This window comes from Fukomys damarensis, unplaced genomic scaffold (genome assembly GCF_012274545.1).
Source record: "Fukomys damarensis isolate Sample0158 unplaced genomic scaffold, DMR_v1.0_HiC HiC_scaffold_37, whole genome shotgun sequence".
Taxonomy (NCBI): domain Eukaryota; kingdom Metazoa; phylum Chordata; class Mammalia; order Rodentia; family Bathyergidae; genus Fukomys; species Fukomys damarensis.
Window position 1 is genome coordinate 14264258 of NW_022900949.1, and position 17185 is coordinate 14281442.

Genomic DNA, 17185 nt, shown 5'->3' on the forward strand with positions numbered 1-17185 from the left:
ATGGAACAAATATAGGAAATGAACAAGTTAACTTGTCATTATTTGCCGTTGACATAATACTCTACATAGCAGACCCCAAGAACAACAAGGTCAACACACAAAAATCAATAGCTTTCCTGTATATGAATAACAAACTCACTGAGAGAGATATGGGGCAAACAATTATTTTCGCAATAGCGATAAAAAATTGAATAACCTAGAATCAACCTCATAAAGAAATACAAAACCACTACTCTTAAAACTATAGCATCCTAGCGGGTGATTTAGCTCAGTGTTTCCACCACCTGCCTTGTCAGCACAAGGACCTGAGTTCAATCCTCAGTTCCAAAAAACAAAAAGTAAAACAACAACAACAAAAAACTATAGCACCCTGAAAGAAATGAGATTGAAGAGAATATCAGAAAATGGAAAGATATCCCTTAATCCAGGGTAGAAAGGACCAATATAATGGCCATACTTTCAAAATTGTATACATATTCAATGCAACCCTAACAGAAATTTCAACAGCACACTTTACAACCTTGAGAAATCAATCCAAAAATTGGGCAAAATTAAGAACCAAGACAGATTATGTAGAGGTACAAATCTCTAATGATGAATGTCATTATAATATATACCTAAAATGTACCAATAAATTATTTAAAAAGACATATGATTACCCAACACTCTCTGTATTTTGAATTCATTATTTAAAAGAAAAATAATTCAACTTGAATACATAGCCTTTAGCAACTCTTCTCTGAAGTGATAAATGCAATCCTACTGAACTTGTTTCAATGTTGATTTCTGTGATATTCACATTCTATACCAATGAGCTTTATTGAACTGAAAAAGATCAACATTATTACACACAATGACTGCTTTACCACTCTAAAACAAAGACAACAGTTTTAAAAAATAAATAAAAATTACCTAGTACTCTTCTCCTTTAAGAAGAAAATTATTCTAAATAAAGACATTAAGAAACAATTGAATATACTTTATTTTATTTGAACATAATAGGACAAATTCATTTTAGCCTAGATGATCACTGCATAATAAAAAAATATAACATTATTTTAGCCCTTAATTAAAACACATATTTCATAATTTTAAAATATGTTTATGCTCTTTCCTTTCTTTGCTACAATGGCCTGTAAATTCTATGTCACTTTTTTCTGATTACAAATCCTTTTATTTATGGTAGAGAATGTAACTCTCATAAAATTCCAAAAACTGACAGTTTCAGTTGCAAACTTCTTATGTCTAGTTAGAAGATGTTTATATCAATTCTTTCTGAAACAAAGATTGGAATTATCTTTCTTCAGCTACCTTAAAAAAAAAAAACACTGGTTTATTAGCTCTCAGTATGATGCATTTGGGAAAAATTCAACAACAGTGCAGGGAATGGGAGAAAGAGAACTTGAAAAATACAGAAAACACCTTGGGATTTTTCTCATTTGTACTTGAAAATAATGAATGCTATACTTAAAGAGAATTTGCAAAAAGTATTTAAAATCTAAGAAAGCTCAGATGGAGAATGTTAACTTTTCTTTATCAACATATTTTCTGGGAATATTTTAAAATACCAAGGTACTCTCTACTAAAGTTAATGCATATTTAATCAGAAAATTTTCTTTTTTTCTCATTGAGTTTATTAGTACATTTTAGGTATACAGTACAGTCACATTCATCATTGGGATCTTGTACCTTTACATGACAGGTCTTGGTTCTCATTGTTTCCCCTTGTCCCTGCTCTTCCTTCACCCCCTGCTCCCTTCCCTATTTACAAATACTTTATTTCCATTTTTTCATTTTCTCATATTTTTTTATTTTCCCTTATTTCCTTTCCCCTACCCTTCCCTCTTCCCCTACACCTTTAGCCCTTTTCGTTTTATTTCACATTGTCAATTACACCATTAGAATCTTATTTACAATTATAAATTTTCACACCAGAGAAACTATTTGATATTTACACATGTGTGACATTTATTTTATTTAAGTGTATGCATCCATTTTCCTATGAATGATTATAATTTATCATTCTTTATGGCTGAGCAGCATTCCCTTTTATAGAAAAACCAGATGAACAGACTGAATTTTGATGCAAGGCCCAAGTTGAGATCTCTGCCCTCCTGCTGGTTTGAATTCTGTTAGGTTCTACTGCATGTTCAGCTGTCCTTCCCCTGAAGTTAGACCATGTTCCCATGTGAGGTGCTGGTCCCCCTGACTTACCAACTATAGTGGCGTGGGGTGCCTTTATTGCAGATTTTCTTCACTCTTCCATTGGGCTTCAATTTTCACCTAGGAGCCTCAGAGAGGCCTTCTTTCTTTTCTTTGTGTGTGGGGCAAAGATGAACACCACTTTATTGGTGCCTGCACAGCCTGGATTCTCTGTGGCACTGGTTAGAAGGACCAGGCCTACAGATGGGTGGCAAGAGATATCTGGGCTCCTCTGTGGCACTGGGTCAAAGGGGCATCTGTGCTCGCAGTTCTTGAGGAACATATGGAAAATAACCTCCATCTCCAAATAAGTGTAATTAAAGAAAGTCTAGAAGTTTATAGTCATTGTAAGTTTTTGTTTTAAAATAGGTAATTCTCCCATTATGCAAGTAGAAAGTTTACCAATAATTGCAGTAAAATATGCTTAAATGTACTACAACATGGAATGATATGAATTCCTAAATGTATCTGAGCTAAGAGTCTACATATACACATCACTTCTCCTGGTGCCCTGTTATTTTAATGTATGAATACTTCTGAAGTGTTTTTGAATAATTGACATATATGCAATAAAATGCTTTATAGAGCCTACGTGTTCATAACATAGCCACAAATAAGAGCTATTTATCTTGTCTCGACATCTATGTGTAATTTGTGAAAGGATTAAACATGCAAACAGGAACATACCAAGCATGTTCATGTCATGCTGATTAGGACTGTTATTATGCCTCAGGAAGAGTACTTTCAGTGTTCAACAGATGATTTTATTTTTGATGCCTCTATTGTGCCAAAGCATAGAGAATCATATGTAAAGTACAGCTAAATATTTCTATCCAAACAGATATATACAATTATACAAAGACAAAAACCAAATATCCTGCTACAGAAATATGAAAATAGTAACTCTTGGTTACAGGGAATACACTTTTGTGAAGACTACTGTTATCATTAATACTAATAATTATTTTTCCTTTTTTCTGATTTTAAATACATTAACTTCATATGGAGCACTCCTTATCTCCATAATACTCAACTCGTTTGATGTAAGCACAAACCAACAGTAATGGCAATGCTGACTTACATAGATATTATACACATGTGTGACATCTCAAAATAAAATTAAAATTTAAGTGAAAGATACTCTTCAACACAATAAAAGTTTTAATTTTTTTTCAAACTCAGAGAAAGATGTAAGCAAAGGTATAGTGGTTTAAACATTTTCATCTGAGAAATATGTTTTTTAACTCACTCATCTCCTAAATGGAAATGAAATCAAGAGCTGACATGACCCCATTATAGATTTTGTGAAGTAATTGATTGCAATGGTGGAGAAAGATGTGGAAAGTTGCAAGACTATACAAGAGCAGAATGAGGAGAGAAATTTATGCTGAATTTTCAAGGGTATACTCTTCCTGTGAACTATGCCTGTGACCTAGGTATGTCCTTTCTAGATTGGATGCATCTGGGCTCTGTGATCAATCAGGACCCACAGTCCCTCCCCACAAAAAAGACCACAGTTAGCAAAGGTTCTTTTCTACAAGTGAGAGGGAAGTGAAATGGCTATTTGAGTTGTCATGGAGGATATAAACTACAAGTATTTCCTGGATATGATGCCCCATTTCTGTGATCAGACAGACCAGGGCAAATATGGCTTAACACTTTACTACCTAATATCCTACTATGTGTTAAATTAAAATCTGCAAGATGATAAGAAGATGGGCCCTTATAACCACACAAAGCATAAACACATGAAATGAAACAGGGTATATGGAATATTTTACTAAGTACCTAAATTTAGAAAGCCCTGAGAAATAGTTTTCCATGCTATAGTTGATGACTTGATCTTACTTAACCTTATACTAATCATTGTAATCCTTTTGGAGTTCAAATAAATCAGTTCAGTGAGACACAGTTTTGGCTTGGGGGGGTGAGAAGTCAATTCAAATGAATGAGTTTTCTGATATCCACACTACAATCAGGAATAGAAAACTCATTCCCCACATAGCTGTAGAGGAGAATGTGTTTCATGTTAGTCTCCTCCCATCTGGCTACTCACACCTGCCTTATTTGTGCTTTTGATGTGAAAACAATACTTGCAAGATTCTTGTCTACGTCCCTGTGCTCCCTCTGCACTTCATGTTTTGTGATTCTTCTCTGCTGGATCATGAGCAAGGATTGAAGGTTTGAAGAATCTCCAAGGTATGGTTTCCAGTGAAAGCTCAGGTTCTTTCCCTGGAATCGATATGAATACAGTGACAGGTGAGATCTTCCTCATGGATGCAACCCTAGAGGAGGAGACTCAGGTTGAAAACAACTGGACTGAAACTATCAACTGAAACCCAGCATTTTGACCCTTGCCATCAGTCAAATCCCAAGACAAGACAACATCACTCCGAATAGCATTTGCAAATCTGCTGATCGAAAACCCCAATAAAAGCAACTGTTGGACCACAGAAAACATGAGTAATGTGTGCATTTTTGCCAAAAAGAGTCACTAGAGAGGGAGTTGTTCCCATGCTTTCTAGCAAATGCATACAGACAAGCAGGATTATAACCCATTGTGGCAGAATACAATACTGGTGGAGCAAAAAACTAGAGGATCCAAAACACTGCAAATGGCTCCAGAAAATAACCCCTCAAGAATATTAACTGACCTTCCTCCATAGATATGTAGGGATACATTTACTTTTTTTACAGTGTCTCCTTTGACCTGGTGTAAACACTCAACATCAAATTATAAGTAACAATGTGGAAATATAGCCTTATAAAATCAGAAAAAATGGCTATATCTAAAAAGGAGATTGAAAGACTGCACCAGCCACTACTGGCATTCTCCATTTGAATTTATAACATTTAGAGCAACAACTGAAAGAAGTTTTGATTCTGACTGGTGATGTTGAACATTTTTTCATATGTTTATTTGATGCTTTTAATTCTTTGAGAAATTTCTGTTCAGATGCCCATTTTTGAATTGGGGCTTTATGTGTGGGGGTCTCACTTTTTTTATATATTCTAGATAGTCGACTTTTGTTCAAAGGGCAGCCCACAGTGGGCTGTCTCTTAGCTCTGTTTGTATTTCTCTGTCAGTGCAGAAACTTTTTAAAAAGATGAAATTCCAGTTCTTGATTATTTTTGCCAGTTCCCATGCTACTGAGGATTTGTTCGTGAAGTCTTTTTCTATGCCAGTATCTTCAAGAGTTCTACATAACTTACCTTCTAGCAAGTTTAGTGTTTCTGTTTTAATATTTACATCTTTAATCCACTGGGGTTTTAGTTTACTGTGAGGTGAAAGATATGGGTCTTGGTTTAATATTTGACAAGTTGCAATCCAATTTTTCCAATATCTTTTATTAAATAGGTGAACACTTCTCAAATTAGGGTGTTTGGCTCCTTTGCCAATGATGAAGTGGCTGAGTGTACCTGGAGTTGTTTCTGCATCTTCTAATCTATTCCACTGATCCTCAGGACTGTTTCTTTTACAGTTATGCTGTTTTTATTATAGTGACTTTGTAGCATAGTTTCAAGTCAGGGACTATTATGTTCCCTACCTTATCTTTATTGCTGAGAATTGCTTTTGCTATTTCAGGTCTCTTCTTGTTCAAAATAATTATTTTGTATTTTTTTCTCAAGTTTTGTGAAGTATGTTGTTGGAATGTCAATTGCAACTACATTGAATATATATAGTAATTTTTGGAATTATGTCCATTTTCACTATATTCATTCTTCTTCCCAAAGCAATGGATTTTTTTTCCATTTTTTCGTATCTTCTTCCATTTTTACTTTTAATGTCCAGTAGTTTTCAGAGTATAGGTCTTTGATTTCTTTTGTTAGGTTTATCCCTAGGTATTTCATTTTTTTGGAAGATATTGTGAAAGGAGTTGTTTCTCAGTTCCTCTCTCAGTGAGTCTACCGTTTGTGTACAGGAAGGCTATTGTGTGTGTGTGTGTGTGTGTGTGTGTGTGTGTGTGTTGATCTTATATCCAGCTACTGTATAGAATTTGCTTATTAAGTCTGTAGTGCATTTGACGGTATTCTTGGAGTTTTCTATATAGAATATCACATCCTCTGAAAATATTGGCAGTTTAACTTCTTTTTCTCTTTTTTCCTTTTATTTCTGTCTCTTATGGAACTTCTATGGCTGATATTTCCAGATGTATATTGGAGAGGAGAGGTGATGGTAGATATCCTTGTCTTGATCTTAGCCATGAGAATTTCAGTTTTGACCATTTGGTGTAATGTTGGATTTTCATAGATGACTTTTAGCAGGTTGAGATTGAGACCATCTATTCTGAATTTCTGTAGAGTTTGTATCATGAATGTGTTTTGGATTTCTGTTGAATGCTCTTCCTGCATCTATTGAGAATGTCAAATGGTTTTAGTTCTTGGTTCTGTTAATATAGTGTATTGCATTTATTGATGGATGTAGGTCAAACTCTTTTTGTATATCTCAGCTGAATCCTACTTGGTCATGGTGTACGATTTTCTTGATGTTATTGTGCATTCTGTTTGCCAGGACCTTACTGAGGATTTTTGCATCTATGTTCTGCAAGTAAATTAGTCTGTAGTTCTCTTTTTTGGTTTTCAAATCAAGATGATGCTTGCTCCCAGATAAGAATTTGGGAGTTTTTCTTCTCTTAAAATTTCACTGAAGATTTTAAATAGTAAAGGCAATATTTCTTCTCTAAATGTCTCAGAATTCAGCAATGAAACTATCAAGATCCAGGCTTTCCTTTGTTGGTAAGTTTTTAACACTGTTTTCAATTTTGTTGATTGATATTGGGTTGTTTAGAATTTTTAGGTCTTGGTTCAACTTTGGAAATTCATATGTATCTAGAAATATGTCTATTTATACTGTGTTTTCCAACTTGTTGGCATATAGATTCACAAAGTAGGTATTGATGATCCACTAGATTACTGTTGGATCTGTTTTCATTTCACTGTTTTCATTCCTAATTGCTTGGATTTGGGCATTTTCTTTCCATTTTTCACTAAAATTTGTTCAAGGCTTTTCAATTGCGTTTGTTCTTTCAAAGAACCAACATGTTGTTTCATTGATTCTTTGCATCCGCTTAGCCTCCATTGCATTTATTTTTGTTCTGATCTCTATCATATCCTCCCTTGTATGAGCTTTGTTTTTGTCCTTCTCTTCTTTTTGTAGAAGCTTGACTTTCAGCGTTAGGGTGTTGATTTGAGCTTCCTCTGTTTTCCTAATTTAAGTGTTCACTGTTATGAACTTTCCTCATAAAACTATTGTCATTGTGTGTTGTAAACTCCCTAGAGTCATGTTGGGATTGCCATTTAATTGTAGAAACTATCTGATTTCTACTTTATTTTCCTCTGTGATCATTTTTTTTTGTTCAGGAATGTGTTGTTCAGTTTTCATGTGTTTATGAAATTCTTTTGGTTTCCTTTTCTATTGATCTCCAAATTCAGTGCACTATGACCTGATAATATGCACGGGAACAGTTCAATGTTTTTTGCATTTACTTTAACATGTTCTATGAGCAAGTATGTAGTCTATGTTTGAGAACCACACCTCTGCAGCTGAAAAGTGTTATTCTAATATTCTTTGGAGGAACCCTCTGTAAACATCTGTTCAGTAAATTTGTTCATTATTTTGGTTGAGTTTATTATTTTATTATTTAGTATTTGTCTTGTTGATGTATCTATTTGTGATAGTGGTGTATTGGGGCTTCCCACAACTGCTATAAATGTGTTTATTTGGTTTTTCATGTCTATTAATATTTCTTTATACCATTGGTAACAGTAGTATTTGGTGCATGTACATTTCTAATTGTCATATCTTCCACTTGGGTTGTTTCCTTTACAAGGATAAAGAGGCCTTCTTTCTCTATCTTTTTTTTTTTTTTTTTTTTTTTTTTTTTTTTTTTTATGAACTTTGGTCCTTGTGCTTGCAAAGCAGGCCACCGAACCAGTGAGCTAAATCCCCAGCTCTCTATATTAATTAGTGTTGATTTGAAATCCATTTTATGTTCAAGTAAGATAGCTACTCCTGTTCTTTTCTGCGGGTCCTGTCACGTGGAATATTATTTCCTACCCTTTAAGTTTCAGTCTATGAGTTTCTTTTGAAGTAAGTGTGTTTCTTCTTTGTAGCATATTATTGGATCTTAATCCTTGACCCATTTTGCCTGTCTATTTATTTTTGATTGGTGAATTGAGACCATTAACATAGATGATCATAACTGATATTTATTGATTTATCATTACCATTGTAATTTCCTGTTGTTGGATTTTCTTGCTTTGTATTTAATTTCTTGTCTTGCCTAATGGATTCATCCTAGTAGGCTTTGTGCTTTGGTGACTCTCATTTTCTTCTCCTAGTATATTGTTTAGTAATTATTGGAGGGCTCATTTGGTATTCATGATGTGTATCATACATCTCCATCTCCATCAATTTCGAAAGATAGTTTTGCAGGCTACATCAATCTAGGTTGGAGGTTATTTTCTTTTAGGGCCTGAAAATCTTCACTTCAGGTTATTTTTAACCTGCGGGTTTGTAGTGAGAAGTCTCACTGCTGTGATTCTAATGGGCTTTCATTTGTATGTGATTTGTTTGTTTTCTCTAACTGCTTATAATATTTTGTTCTTCTGTTACATTTCTGAAATCTTGATTATTATATGTTTATGTATAATATTTTTTTGATCATGGCTAGTTGGAGTCATATATGCCTCATTTATCAGCATGTCAAATTTTTTGCTCTACTTGGGAAGTTTTCTGCCAATACTTCTGTGAGTAGCTTTTTAAAAATGTCATTTGTACTATCATAACCTGTTTCTTCTCTGATTCTTCAGTCTTATGCCTTTCTTTTTTTGTATCATCTAGTAGCTGGTGGACTTATTTCTCATGGTTCCTTGCTATTTTTAAGATTTTTTTCCTTGCAGTCACTAATCACAATTCTGTGTTCTATATCTGATATTCTCACACTAGCTCATTCTTCTGTAAACTTTCAATGGAGATTCTAATCTCCTTTATATCTGTTTGCACCTGTTTTCTTTTTTAATTCCATTTGTTCCCTCTGCTGGGATTCTATTGTGTTTCTCAGCTCTTCTTTTATTTTTTTATTTTTTATCTGTGTCAGCTCTAGACATGTTAATCATGGCTTTCACTATGGACACATTCTCTGTTGTTATCTAAAAAAAATATTTCTGATTTTATTTTTCCAAATCCTCTTTAGTTGACAGTTCAGGGAGTCTAAGTGATTGAGTATCAGATTGTTTCACCTTATTGCCCCTTGGGATTTCCTTAGGTGATCTGGAAGTCTGGTTTTGAGTTTTCTTTACATATCTTCTCATTTCACCTGATGCAGTCTTCTGCACCTTTATGGAGGTGACCCTTTGCTTTCTCAGTGCATGTGGATCTGCTGTCTGGGCAAGCTTTTGGCTGTGTTATGTGAACGTGAGTCTCTGGTTTCTGGCTGGGGCCCTGACTGGTGCCCACCCATCCACAATATTGTTGTTTAGGCCAGCTCCTGGCTGGGGTCTACACACCAGAGCAGCCTTTTTCCAGGTGAACCTTTGGCTATGCCAAGATGCTGGTGCTGGATTGGGCCTCTGGCTGACACCTTTGCTTCTGAGCAACTATTGTATGGTCAGGTTTCTGGCATGGATATGTTTTACTCATCAATCTAAAATTGAATTTTTATAAGAGTTTGTGCCTTATTTTACACACAGATATTTCTTCTTCTTATATAAGGAATAATACATAATTTGCCTCCCCTGGAGAAAGCAGAACCCTCTTACTGAAATCAGATGATTAATATCTGCATCCTGATGTTTACTCCCTACAGATGGAGCATATGTAAATTTCTCTCTCTCTCATGAATTTTTAGAGAAATGGAAAGAATAATCTAATATCTAGAATATGTGTAACAACTCATGAAAGTCTAAAACTTCAAAATAGGGTAATCACTTTTAATAAATAATGCATTCATTACAGGAATAGCCAGTTAATTCATGAATACTGTTATGATCTGCTGCCAGATATCAGCAGAGCAAAGTGATAAAGATAGTGGTATAAAAGCCAGCAAGAGTTCATTCTCTTCAGGACCTGGAATTGAGATACTTTGAAATCAAAATGCAGGAAAAAGAAAATAAAAATAAGAGCATTAGGAATTAAGAAAGAGAAGAAATGAAAGTTAGAGATCATAGATAAACTGAAGTAAATTCTGAGAAAAGAATAAAGCTGGAAAGCCAAGCATGGCTCCAGAGACAAGGAAAACCTAGAGAGGATTGACAGGCCAGGTATAAAAAATGGGTCAGCAGCACTCTGATGAGCCTACTTATTATGACCTGGGGTGCAGTGTGATGTTTCACTCTGAGGATGACTCCTTCCACACCTCAGGCCAGCATTACAGAAGAAATCCACCACAGTGCCTGCCATATCTGAAATGGTTATAATCTGCAGATATTTTGAGAAGGACTTTATTATTTAAGACTGTGGTAGATTTTAATACAGTTGCTCCTAGATACAAACTATTTATCCATATATCTTAGAGCACAGGATTTTTCTATACATCTCTTTTTGTTTGGGTTTTTTGTTTGTTTGTTTAAGTTTGCTTGGCTTTTTGGTTTCTTTTGCTCTTTGTTTTATGTATTTTTTCTTTGTTTTTCTTTTCCTTATGTTGTTTCTGTTATTTTGGCTGATTTCTATTTATTTTCCTTTACTCTTTAATCAAATTTTATCTCATTTTCACTCTTCCACTTTTCATTACTTTTGCTTTCTCAAATTAACTGTCTTCTTACATTTTGTCCCTCCTCACTCCTCCATTTAATTGTTGCTATGAAGATTTTATAATTTAATCTACTATTATTGGTCTCTGATCAACTATTAATGGTGGAAAACAGTATGAATATTTCTCAAGAAACAAAATACAAATTTCATTTGAACAAGTTTTACTTTTCCTATTTATCTTCACAAAGGAAATGTACAATGTTGACTGGCATATATTTATAAAAGCACAAATCATAATATTTGAAAATCACAAAAACTATCTATATGACAATTAACACATGAATGTATTAAAAATGTGGTATATATACGTACAGGAATAGTTATCAGGCATGCATAAAGATAAATGAGTCATTTTTTGAGGAATGATGAACTTTCAGATCATAAACATAAGTGCAATATATCAAATGCACAAACTTAAATATCACATGGTTTCTCTGGTATGAGAAAGGCAATGTATAAATAATTTGAAAAGAATAATAAAAGACAGGTGACAGGAAACAAGGAAATGAACTTTATGGATAATGAAAGAGTATCTGGAGGTTGGGGTTGGAGAGGTCAAGGGATGGTAAAGAAACAAGAAGTAAAAAAGATCAAGACTGAATATGTATGTTTACCAATTCCCCATGTTTAGTGATTTTTTTATGCATAACAAACTTATACTAATACAATTATTTGAGAAAGATCAGTAGATATTTAAAGTTTATGAAGAACTTGAAATCCTAAAATGAAAGCAATGAAAATACCTGACACAACTCTTATTTTTCTTTCATATTTATGAAATTTCTTCCATGTTTTATTGCTTTAGAAAATAATGAGTTCCTTCTGTTTCTGAAACACATATAAGTAACACTAGTATGTCTTATTCCTGATCCATCAAAACATCCTTGCAAGAAGGAATATATAGGCAAGAATCACCATGTGTGGGGAATACATAATTCAGCTTCTTTTCTGTGAACCAAGAAAAAAATCTACTGATATTTGAATTATCATTACCTCCTTTGTCATAAGGTATAAACACTGAAAAAGTGGAAATAACAGACTTGGACATTCATCTCCAAATACTCAGGATTTGTGTATAGGAGGACAGAAATGAAGGACCTGCTAGAGGATAAGGAAAACCATGACTTGGTATCACAGGATAGTTAACTCAAATTGTGTAATGACTAATAATAATTGTAATAAATGTCTCTTATTTTCACTTATTTTCTGCATTCCTCACATATTCATCATATAGTGACCCTGAGTTGTGTTTTGATCCACACTAAATGCAGTTGTATCAACTAGAAATATAAACACTTGTCTCAGAGATGCTAACAACCAGCCTTATGTCACAGCAATAATAAGTGGAGCAACCAGAACTAAAAATGAAGTTTTCACTCTCAGGATGCAAGGAGATAAACATGTTATTTTTTTTCTGAATTATTCCACCCTTTATGAAGTTTTTGCCTGTGATCTGTCACTGTACTTCCTACAGAAGATTCAGCAAGAGCCAACCATGAATCTTCCCTGTGATCTAAGAGGATTGTAAAAAGGGAAGAGCGGCAAGCAAAAACATTTGCACCTGTTATGGCTGGCTAGATACATAGCTTTTCAGGACATTCATTTTCATTTCTTCTTACTCCAAGTATACAAGACAGAGCTCAGAGACCTGGGAAGAGAACAATTTGTGGTGTCATGGGAACAATTGTGAGGGAACAAATCTTCTGTTATGATACCATGTGTCTCTAATCAGACAGAAAGACTCAAACATGGATTCAGTCTTTTGAACCTAACAATCTAGTCTATTGTACAAAAGGTGCTTTCATATTGCTTTTTCTGTTAATTAATTATAAACCTACAATTGTAGCTAGGGGAGTGCTATGCAGGGGAAATAAAACAAACTAGGTAGAACAAATGCCACATTTACCAGAATTCACAAAGTCCGTTGGGATACTTATGATGTTATGGGTGCTGTCCTTCTCTTCATACTCATTGTACCTGCATAACTCTTCAGGAATACTTAGGAAATCAATAGGAAGGACCCCATTCTCTTCTCACAAACAAAATGTCAGTACCAAGTAGAACATTTGAAGGAGGAAAAAGTTCTATGACATTTCTGAACTTCCATCACAACCAACAATAGCACCAAAAGCCATGATAAGTTAATTATGTATATAAGTATCCCCTCATCTGACTACCAACAATATAGTGTTTGTACTGATGAGGGGAAACAACTCTCTAACATCATTTCTCCATTGTCTTCCTCAATTCTTTCTAGGTAAAGCTTCATTTATGCTGGCTCACTACCAAAGACTAATGATGCAAACCTGCCTGCAGATTAGTGCCTATTGAAAACTCAGGCTCCATCCTCACGATTGATGGGTAAACCATGTCAGATTGAAGCTTCCTGAAGCCTAAAAATAGGCAGAGCAAAAGCAGGTATGGACACACTGGACTAGAATCATTGCGCTAAAAATCTGGAGGTATGGGTTGATTATTGATGCTCATATGAATTTGGAGACCCAATACACAGAATTCATAATCAGTTATTAATCAATATTTTCCAGATCTGTAGGGACTTCCACACAGTAGTTCAGGAAGAAGGAGAAAATGAAAGTTCACAACACTTTTAGATCCTCTACTACTGAGCAGGGAGTTTATGTGTAAGAATGCCTTCTTTGTGTCTTTAATTTTAAAAAAAGCCACGTGCATCTTATTCCTATTGTATACAATGGTAAAACATAAGTAAATTTACCATTGTGATCATTCAGTGTAACACAGTGCCATTAATTACTTTATATTTAATTAAATATAATTAATTACATTTTATTACATTTAAAATTTTGAGAAATTATTGTCATCAAACAACTGCACAAAATTTTCCTATTCTCAATTTTGTACAGATTTCAAGAAAACCCTATGCTCTCTTTTCCTCTTGGTGTCTAACACTCCACACCATTCTACTATGAAATTTGATGAGGAATTGAGGACAAACCCACATATTATGACTATAGACATGGAAATTGTAGAACCAGTTTACCTTTTCATCTTTCTCCAACTTATATTTCCAAATAAAATGTCACAGTCTTGAGAATAGATTGTTCTACTGTGGTGGCTCTTTGAAGCACTTCTTTTTTTCTTGGTGTATTTTGGCACTGCTGGGAGTTAAATCAAGGGCCTTCAAATTGAAATGCTTCTCAGCTCCTTTTTTTCTTTTCTTTTGAAAACAGGGTCTCTCAATGTCACTGAACTGCTCAGGATATTCTCAAACTCTTGATCACCTTCTTTGGTTTCTCAGAGCACTAGGATTGCAAGTGTCTGCCACCACACTTGGCTTTGGGATACTTTTAAAGTCCAGCACTTTTCATGTCCCTGTTCCACTAGCTATAGGAGAAGTATTGCAACACATGTGTGAGCACAATCTTCTTCAACACCAGGACAGACACAAACAGATGTCCGGCAAGGACAGGTTGGAGACAAACAAATATATGGTGGTGTGTAACAGGCAGTCACAGCTGATGACCAGAAAGATGAGCAAGTTTCCAACTAAAGTGACATAGACAATCAAAAGAGGACATGGTACATTTTGGGATCCTCTGACAGTCTATGAGACGGAACTATGAGATGTACATTCAATTTTGTTACTTGTACTGGTTGGACACATGCTTAAATGGTTAGAATAAGGAAACAAAAAAGGTAGACACAAGAAATGTTGTCCCATAGTCACAAAGAAAGTTTCCATATTTGATTTCCATATACCTTCAACAATACGACTCATCTGGAACAAATCCTATTTTTGTTTTATTTTGAGACAGAGTCTCACTATGCAGTTGAGACTGACCTGGAACTTACTATATAGCCCAGGCTGGTTGTGAACTCACAGCGATCCTCATATAACAAATCCATAATTACAATAAAATACACAACACAATTTTCAGAAAATTGGAATAAGTACTATCTTTCATGCTTTAAAACAAAATATTGATGTTATTAAATGAAATTCAGAAACTTCTCTTATTCTTATTCAATGAGTCATTTCCCCCTTGCCAAAATATTCATAAGTAATATCTTAGAACTACATTTTCTAAAAGTCAAATTCAATTACTTGGCTCATCATTAGTAACTATTACTATTTAATATTAAATGCCCAGGACTTTTTTTAAAATCATTCTTGCATTTTCTATGTGTCATCCTTTTCCACCATCAGTGCCCACTCAACTGCTGTTTTTCTTTTAATCAATGAATTTATTTAATAAACTCATTCAATAATTCCGTATTATTCAAGGATGAGAGCACTCTCTCACAAAAAAATAGGCAAACAATAAATTTATAGGATTTTTTAATGTAATGGCAAGGTTAACCTTGCCTTTGCTACTCCTAATCATACTCAACTCTTACTTAAACTTTCTCTATGTATTATCACATATAAATTCATTGAAAATTTTCCAGTATCAGTTTGCTTCTTACTCAGGGCAGATGTATTAACTACAAATCAACTCAACTGGAAATGTCCAGTCTCAGAGATACTAACAAACCACCCTTTTCACAGAAATGAAATTTGGGCCCACTGGGTTTCAAATTAAATTTAAATGCCTAGGCAATGTGTACTAATCTTTTCTATTGCTTTCTAAACTCCATAAAATTTATGCAGAGGTACAGACATCTTAAATCCAGGTGCAACTCAGGGTCATTTTAAAATTATTTCCATTCCCTAAGGAGCAATGAATTGAATACCTGACCTTAAGACACCTTCTGAGATGGATAGTGCTGGTTCCATTAGAGTAAAAGGATGCAGAGAGCCAGAGGGAGAAGTCTGTGCTGATCAGTGAGATTTCTGTTCTGTAACTTTCCTTTCACCACAGCCTATGTGCAATAATTGCTGTACCCTTTACCACCCAAAGATTGCTGTTGTCCTCGACCAAAAACCCCCAAGTGGAAGGGTACAATGAAAGTTCTACACAAGAACAATCTTCAATGCATTATAAAAAACATGATGCTCATTTATTCAGTGAAATAAGAATAATATAGGAGCTCATACTTGAGAATGTTGTGCAGATTGAATGAAACTAATTACAGAGAACATATAACAGTGCTGTCCTGTAGATATTCCTCAATATTGACTCTTAACTTGACGCTTATTGTCATCCTCGACATCATCCTCATCCACACTATCATGTTATTTTGTTTAGGGTGCAGTTTACAGATACACATCTTTTTCTATCATGAGTTAGATGTATAGCAGATGGAAGGTTAGTGTTGGAGGAAAGGAAAACTATGACTGACACTTTTGCGACAGCCACAATATTCACGTATTAAAATTGCAGCTGAAACTTGGCACACTTTCATCCTCTGACTACTTAAAAATTCATGATTTGCCTTACGCTAAGGAAACAGTGATTCCCATAGACTCTCCTTCATTCCCTCTCCCTTTTCACATTTCAGTCTACACTGTCTCTCTGCTAAGTGATGACTACCAACTACACACCAACACCTCTCACTTGCATGAGGTGCAGTGCAGATGCAATCTCTGCCTTCAGGATTATATCAGTGGAGTCATGAATGTACGTATCCTAAGAAAACCATGGACTGGTGGAATGGACACCCTGGACCTGGAACTATTGAATGAAGGCCTGGAGGTACAGACTACCTATTGATTACTGTACAAACTTGGAGGCTCATTGTACACAGGTGATGATGACCTCAACTGATCCATTTTATCATATCTGTAAGAACTTCCAGAAAATAATGGAACAAGAAGAAAAGCAATAATGTCCACAAAAGGTTTTAGGTTCTTCTACTACTTGGGTTGAGGATCAGGTTTACTACTGACTGTTCATTTTATCCTGTTTTGTAAATGCAATTTTTATATACACTCTTCATTAGGGAAACTATACATAAACATAAAGTATAATTTCAACTAAATTTAAGTGCACATTTTGCAGGCATTAATTGTGTCGATATTTTTGTGCAACAAATACTCATCCATCCCTATAAAATTTTCAATTTCTCAAAATAAAACTTTGTATTAATTTTTAAAAACACAGTCCCTCCAGACCCCAACTCTCAACCTACTTTCTGCTATGAAACATGATGAGGAATTAAAACCCTCAAACCTCAAATATAATGCCCCAAAGAGGCCAAATTTAGAGGCTGAGTTGTTCAGTTTTACTCTATGTTCTTTTCTCACTCTTTTACTGTAATATGTAACATTTGGACCTAACATGTTTAATTTATGTAATTCTCATCCAACTA